The sequence below is a fragment of the Branchiostoma floridae genome, unplaced genomic scaffold (genome assembly GCF_000003815.2).
Source record: "Branchiostoma floridae strain S238N-H82 unplaced genomic scaffold, Bfl_VNyyK Sc7u5tJ_1514, whole genome shotgun sequence".
Lineage (NCBI taxonomy): Eukaryota > Metazoa > Chordata > Leptocardii > Amphioxiformes > Branchiostomatidae > Branchiostoma > Branchiostoma floridae.
Genome location: NW_023365738.1, coordinates 86,263 through 94,376, shown reverse-complemented (window position 1 = coordinate 94,376; position 8,114 = coordinate 86,263). Strand labels below are relative to the sequence as shown.

At 41.1% G+C, this 8,114-nt stretch overlaps 1 long non-coding RNA gene across 2 annotated transcripts in view; it reads right to left on the bottom strand.

Moving 5' to 3' along the window:
- LOC118407987 overlaps positions 1-7,382 on the bottom strand; it is a 19,690-nt gene extending 12,308 nt beyond the window's left edge. The window contains exons 1-3 of one of the 2 annotated variants that reach the window (XR_004830228.1): positions 7,348-7,382; positions 6,900-7,021; positions 5,960-6,062 (exon numbers count right to left, since the gene is read on the bottom strand). This is a non-coding gene — a long non-coding RNA (uncharacterized LOC118407987). Of the gene's footprint in view, positions 1-5,959; positions 6,063-6,899; positions 7,022-7,347 lie in introns of those variants that run through there. The other variant, XR_004830229.1, reaches the window with a different exon arrangement.
- Positions 7,383-8,114: the final 732 nt, after the last annotated feature.

Sequence of the window (8,114 nt, the reverse complement as noted above, 5' to 3'; positions counted from 1 at the left end):
TGACAAATTCCCTTCTGCTGGGACAAGTGTGTTGCTATTCAATCCTAAGTTATAGTTGTACATATTCAATAAATTTGAAGGAATGAGAACAATAATAATTTTTGGATTAACTCTAACATGGACTGCACACTGTACAAAGCATTCCAGTGGTCAGAATGAATCGACACCGGCACCGGTGTCGATTCTTTCTGACCAATCAGGGGAGCGATACCCACCTGCCTGGCCTGAATCTACGTGTTACGGCGTCATAACCAACGTGGAACGGGGCCTTCTGATTGGTCCGCGGCGACTGGCTATATGATAATTCTATCTAATTATGTGGATCGGGTGCATGAATTGCATACAACATATACTGAAACAGGAATACATAAAAAGACATAACAATACACCAGCAAATCAACCTGTTCTACGTTTGAATAAAAAATACCAGTATTCAATTTGGATGGTGGACCCCATCCCTTTTCTACCACCACCTTTTCACCTCCCCAACCGAAGCCAGATAACCACTTTTACACCTGGGTGGAGTAAGGAAAGACAACGTGTTAAGTGCCTTTCCCAGTGACACAGCTCCCTAGCCTAGAATCGAACCCCGGACCTCGCGATCCCTTTTCCGCTAGCCTTACCATTCGACGCTTAATCGCTATCGCATTCGTATAAAATGATAAAACAGATTCAAACACGGATGCCAGTGACATAGTGTTTCAAGCAATAAAGTGCTGTTGGCAACAGCCATTTAAGATCTATGCTGCTAATGGCAATATGGGATAAGAGCTGTTCTTTGTTGACTTAAAAGATAGATTTTGAAATCGTACCTGTGCAGTCTGGCCAAGGCCTGCTCTGGCCCACCACAAGGTAATCGTTAGCAAACCAGTGCCCATCGGCCCGGCACGTGTACGCATGGGCAGGTTCTATGGCAAACTCCTTGTCGCCATTACAGAAGACAGTACAGAACATGGCCCCTGTCGTGTCGTCCATCATCGCACAGGCAACGGCGCCATGGATGGGAGGGTCGTAATCTTCACTACAGGGCGCTATAGGTAAAAGGAATGTCATATTCTGTTATGCCTTATGTCAAATGAATTCTGTTCCATTTTGCATGAACTGCTGACATGTCTTTTTTTTTACCTTTGTCAAGATAATTATGATTTAAAAGCCGCTAGTATGTGTATGCTGGTACGTATATCCTCGATTTTATCATGTATCATGTATATTATTTTTACAATAATCTCCAAGCAGATCCTACGGCGGTTAGCCGAAGAAATGTGCGTAGGCCTAGGAGTGTTTCGCCAATATGCAGACACCTAGGCCGGCTACACTCCTTCAGCTAGCTCATGATAATATCTTATTCCACAGTATGATCTGCTTTGAGATTATGGTTTTTATATGACAAAATGATATTCAATTTTCTATATCTGTTATGCTAATTGTTTAAACTTTTGAAAAAGTGGTCTTGGGGAAGTTACTCTTTTTCAATGTCTGATCAAGAAAGCGTCTATTTCTGATGAACTGAATCAAAGAAAACAAATCGTTGCGCTTATAATGAACCTAAAAATGAAGTGATGAATGATATAACGTGAAAAGTTAAGACTTCGCCACACATGAAAAGGACTCTCCTTCAATGTCGTGACACGGACTTTGATAAATAAACTGTAACGAGTGAAAGTGTTTTTAACCCTCAAACACCCGAGTGGGGTCCATTTGGACCCCAGGCGTACATTTGGAAGTGCCATTTGAACATTTTTGATCTGAAGAAAAAATCCTTCCGTGACTTTGTCAGTCAATATGTCTTATACATTCTCCTTAGTTTTCGCAAAGATTGGTACAATAATGTGGAAATGATAAAGAAAGTTTGTGTTCAGTCCCTCTGGGGTCCAAACGGACCCCAGCAAAAATGTGCAGTTTTTAAAACAAACTTTGGAGGCTAACTCCTTAACCACTTACAGTATGACTACCAAACTTTCAGACAATAATAAGAATGTAAACCTAAATCATCACAAAGATTTCTGTGTCATCAACATGTAATGTGACGACATTATGACGTCATTTGCCTAATCAGGGCGGCCATCTTGGATTTTGACCAATGACGTCATGAAATTAGCATAAATTATAAATTTTAAGTCCTGAAAATAACATTGAATTTCATAGAATTTAATTGTTGTCAGAAAACAGGTGTAGTTTACCAAGAAAACCTTGTTTAAATTGAAATTGTCAAATTTTGGTAAAAATATGCCTGTTAGAATATGGTTGCCATGGCAACCTCCGAAAATGATAAACTTACTTTATTGACCAAAAACTTTTGCAAACATTATTTTGTGATAAATTACCAAATTTCGTAGCTTTAGCTCTAGCCGTTCATGAGTTGTGCGACGTAAGTGTTGCTGAGGGCCTCAAAATTCCACTATCTGGTCGGAATAGGTTTAGTGCAAAACGTGGTCCTTCTGAACTTTTGCATAAATTATGATAATGAGTTGGAATTAGCAACACCTTAACATTTCAAAATCTTCCTCTTACATTGACGAAGCAATGTATATACAATGATCGCCGATAAGAAATGGCACTGAGATTTTATGAACAAAACATTTTGGGGTCCGTTTGGACCCCACTCGGTCATTTTAGTCGCAAAAAAAGGTCGGGTGCTTGAGGGTTAAAGATAACCAAACTATATGTATAATCCATGGGCTACATGTGGTACGAAAGAATGATTAAGCTGAAATGTTTGGACAATGTATTCATGGCTACAGTCTATCACACTACGAGTTCAATTTATCGTTTTTTATAGTAACTTTACTAGTAGTCACAGCAATCATAGCATTGGACGGTGGACTGGAAGCCGTAAGCATTTCATGGTTAAGTGCCAAGTGTTGTTGAACTCACCCGTTTGGCATTGCTCTCCATTGAAGCCAGGTGGACACACACAGATGAAGGTGTCGAGGCCATCGATACACGTACCACCGTTTTCGCAGGCTCCTGGGGTGCAGTTGTCTACATCTATCATCACTGGTACAAAGGATACATATTTGTGAGAATGGGAGGTGGGAAAACAATTCTTGTGATAACTTATCAATGATTAAATGAATGAATGAATGTATGAGTAACATTTTATCAACGTGTGTGATGCTTTATGCGCCCAGACAGAGTAGGCCTAAGCTTAATATCTATAAGACACGAACATAATATGTACATGATACATGTAAGCAGAAGACAGAGGTACAGATTTTACTTGTATGCAGCGTTCCCGCCAGGTTCTTGAAAGTATGCGTCCAAATATTTGGGAGGGGCGTAATGAGCGCCGGAGGCGCGAGACGAGCGCCGCAGGCGCTCGCATTCTAGGGGGGTCCGGGGGCATGCTCCCCCGGGAAAATTTGAATTTCAAACCCTCTAGAACACAATTTCCTGCAATTTGAGAGGATAATCATGCACTTGAGATTGGACGTCGGTTGCCTCTTTTACTCCCATTTTCAGTTATCGACGACCACCCTCTGCCAATTTTTTTCCGTCATTGAATAAAAAAATGTCTACCTCCTGCGATCGATGTTGCGCCCTCCCGCATCAAATACAGTAGTTTTCCGAGACGATAAAATAACGGCTCCATCACACTTTGTGTTTTTTTCTATTTTGCCCGATGATTTTACTCAAATTTTTCGAATCGGTGGGGTTTTACAAGGCCGCGCCGTCATTTTCTACGAGCGTGCGTTTGTTTCCTGCGACCTCGGGTAACCCCGTTTTCGGAGTGAAATCTTTGGTTGGATTTCTTTTTAGATAGACCAAGGATGTTATACATTACTCGAAGGAGGACGATCTGCTGCCTCTTTGGCAGTGATCAGTGCCGGTGTAGCCTTGAAGGAGTAGCCAGAAAGACGTCCCAGCGTGCTGGGCGCTGCGATCGACGATCCATCTGGGGAGGGGGGCGTGCCGCGCCATGTGCCACGGAGGCCAATGCTAGTGCACAACCGACTCGATCGACGCCTGACAACAATATTGCGGCCCCTTTTCTGCCGCAAATTTTTTGTCTTTTTGAAACAAAAGGAATTTTGTAAATAAGAAATAAAGTGTATAGTTTTGAATTCTTCACTTATTTACCGCGCACGTTTTTTTAACTTGGATAAATGGGGAAACTTTAATAGTAAATTGTTAGCAGCTAGGGAAGAAACACAAGTTTCCAGACGACAGGGGCGGCTACCAACATCACGTGCGCTAATAGTCGGCAACTTTTTTTCCCGGTGACCAATGACAGAGTGTAACATTACATTTATCGAATGCTGATTGGTTATTAAGTTGATTGGATTTGGACCTGGTGGCCAATCTGGACTGCATGGCGCCGGCGGCCTGTTGTCAAAAATACCGACTGCCAATCATCTGCCCACAGCGTGAGAACTTTTGTTAAGATGTGCAGCACTCGCTCAGAACAGTTTGTTCGTTCAATACTTGTATTGCCCACAAATCTTTAACAAATACGTGAAAATGAGGACAAGTTAGTATTATGTTAATATCAGAATATAAAATCTGCATAAGATTTCTTCGAGTGTTAAAGAATGCTGACTGTCAGATGTATTTCACGGACTACAAAAAATTACATTGCGCAACGGACGGCTCAGACTGGCGCGTGGCAGGGTGTGTTGCACATGGATTCGCTAGTTGTAAAACGTGCCGCCCTCCGCCCCATGCTCAGACTACTGGGATGACCGGAAAGTGAAGAATTTGAAGTATAAATTGTAAAGGTAGGATTCCTTCTTATAAAGACAGATTTTTTTAAAAGATTCCAGATACATTTTGTACACTGGTGGTACAGGTCAGCCTTTCTTTCGGAATTTTTTATGGACGCATTCAGCTGAGCCGAGTGCGTCTTTCCAGAAAAAGATGCGTCCAAAGACGTAAAGACGTATGCCTGGCGGGAACGCTGCTTGTATGGTTAATGACTATGTATGCACGTGTGTTTGTGTGTGTCCACTTGTTTGTACATGTACATTATAAAATCCACGATATAGCTCAATATTTATCCGACAGGGTGGTATTTTTTTTTCTTCGCCAGGATGGTTATGTTGTCTGTGCCTGCTTGCTTTAGCCAGCTGATGACCATACCAATGGGCGCTGTAGGGGTAGCCGGCCCGTCCAGGTAATAAGCGCAGGTCGGGGGAATTTTTACGGGGTCGGGCTGCGTTTCATCGCGTTGGCATAAACTCACAAGTCCAGCTACAAGCATTAGCATCGAAATCTCGAAAGGCCGGCTTATCATAGTCTACCAGGCTCCGTGGATCGGTGGTCTAATTGTAGAAATTGAACAAATATAGAGTCAATAGTACGCTAAAGAAGTCGGCCGGCTAGTAAAAACACTCTACGTACTATAGACTCTCTCTCTCTATTTTTTTCTATTTGCTTTTAGAAAGACGAGGAAAATGTGGCACTGCACTCAAGTTTTTGCAAATATTAACAGTGCCACGTACACAATACAGACGGAAGGTAAAGGTAGTCATTTACCTTCCCAACTGAAGTCATTTTTACACCTGGGTGAAGTGAGGAAGGTCTTGTATAATGTAAAGTGCCTTTCCCAAGGGCACTACCTCGACGGTACAGCGGGGATCTAACTCATGACCTCTAGATTTAGATTTAGATTCCAAACCGAACGTTCTGCCAGTTACGCCATGCCCGACGCCACTCTATATTTGTCCAATATCTACAATTAGACCACCGATCCACGGAGCCTGGTAGAGGCTAGGATAATCAGATGGGCAGACAAAAGCACCCCAACGCCGACCAGCGGATAATGCTGACTAGGCTAGCTATAGCTTGCTTGTATGTGTTTCTATGTGAACAACATGCATGTAAAAAGGAAAGTGATCTCGCTGCAGTTTTAGCTCAGTAAGGAGCTAGAGATCAACATGATATTTGTGTTTTCATATCCTGTGTTCTGCTATATAATAGCATATGTATAGAATTTTACTCACCGACACAATGCGATGTCCCTGACAGCTGGTACCCTGGCTGGCAGTAACAGAAGTAGCTGCCATGGGTGTTGTGGCAGTAATGTTCACATCCACCGTTGTTACAGGAACACTCGTCGATGTCTAAACATTTAGAAAGAGAGGGTTGATACCTATCAATTTTTGCCGAGTAGGCTATGTCTAGTGTATGTGTGTCTACGTCGATGCAGGTTAGATATCCAGGTAATAAGATACGCCATAAAGCAGATACTCAAGCAACTGGATATGGTTTTGGAAACGGTCAGAGGTTTCAACTAGCATCTGTTAGTTTTCGTCAATGACACTGAAGGGGTCTTGTTGGAGAGGGGCTTTATATCCCAGATGTGAATTGATATGTAAAAGAGATCTAGTTGAAGAACAGGATTTCCTAACTATGAATCAAAATGCGTTTATCCTAACTATGAATTAATGTGTCTGTTTGGATGTTTTGGTACTCTCTATGTTACTGCTGAGATGACCGGAAATTTGGTATGAAGAAGCTTTTGTGCGAGAGAAGAGCCATACATTTATGGCTTATTATTATTGTATTTCGCATATGATGTTTTGAAAGAGTAATTTTTGTAGTATGGGGTTCTAATTGTAAGAAAATAGTCGATGTCTGAAACAAAGAAAATCATTCTTTGGCCTAATACTTGACCGAAGCGTAGTGTAGTCATAATAGTAGAACGTGATAAATGAAGACTATGTTTTTCTACACATGAAAAGGACACTTCGGTAATAAAATAAAGTTGGATAACGTATTTTGAATTTTAAGCAAAAATGCTGTTGACGAAAATCTTGTGGTTCTACACACTTTTATTGTCAAAATGTGACGTTTGCAATCAACTACTGTGATGAGATCTACTAGACTAGCTCAGAAAGTAGAACATTTACAAGTGGGCCGATTTCTGCGAGCATTACATTGTGTGTCACTGAACTTACCCGCTTGGCATATCTCTCCGGCTCCCTTGAGAGCTTGGTCGCAATGGACACACTGCCAGGACAGCAAAAGAACGAGCTTCAACCCAAGGATGAAAGTACCAGTCATGTTTGTGTTCTGTGAACTGGGATGAAAATGTTGTAAACGATAATGTTGTTACGGATACATATTCAGAAACAATGATACATCAGAAATGGAAAATTGTTGATAATTCCTCATCACTTTACATTATAGCTTCAGATTAATGAAAACATGTCACAAACAATGTAACAAAGCCGTGTCATGCGTTCAATTTTTGCTGCAGTTTGAGGATTTTAATTTGCTACTGCTTGTTACGTTGCAACTTTTAGAGCAAATGTTGTTTATAGCATATTGGCGGTATAGCTAGTCTGTACGCAGTAGTAGCATGACTTTTGCGAAGCTGTTACAACAAAGGATTGCTCAACTCACCTGTTTGTAGACTTGACTACTGACAATGTCTTTTCGAGCCTCCAAAAGTTTTCGAAAGGCCACACCGTTATATGTTAATACATGTACATGCGCCAAAGATCACCGCTGACTGTAATACCTTGTGTGTTCTTATATCTTGAAGAGTTGTCCTCGTGTCCTCATTGGGGCTGGTAAAAACATTTCAAGATGTTCAGGATATGAAAGGTAAAAGGCACTCTGCATCCTTTGCAAAATTAAAGCAATTTATCAAAACGGACATCCATGGCGTACGCCCTCTGATTGTGGAACATTAAAATATTTTCTATTTCAAACATCTCAAGTATCTTTTCATATCGTTACACATTCTAGAAGAGGTTTGCAAACACTGCTGAAAGGTAGAATGCCAATATGAAATAGGATGCCGGGACGGCAACACTTGATACTCAAGAGCCAAGACGTAGGTACGTATTATTATAACATTTGTAACCTTTTTGTATTGCAAACATCTGGATTCTGTCATATGGGTACAAGTTCCACAACACGTTTGTAAATAACGCTTAAAGGTTACATTTTATTGAACACAAAAAACAGAAGTGCCCCATTCTTGATACCTAGGACGTAGAGACATATCATAAACTCATTTGTTACCTTTTGTATTGCAAACATCCGAACCCTGTAATACGATTATAATAAATGCACATTCCACTATAGGTTGTAGACACCGCTTAAAGGTTAAATTCTATTGTTTAATAGGATACCAAGTCGCATCAATTAGTAAAAGTCAAGAC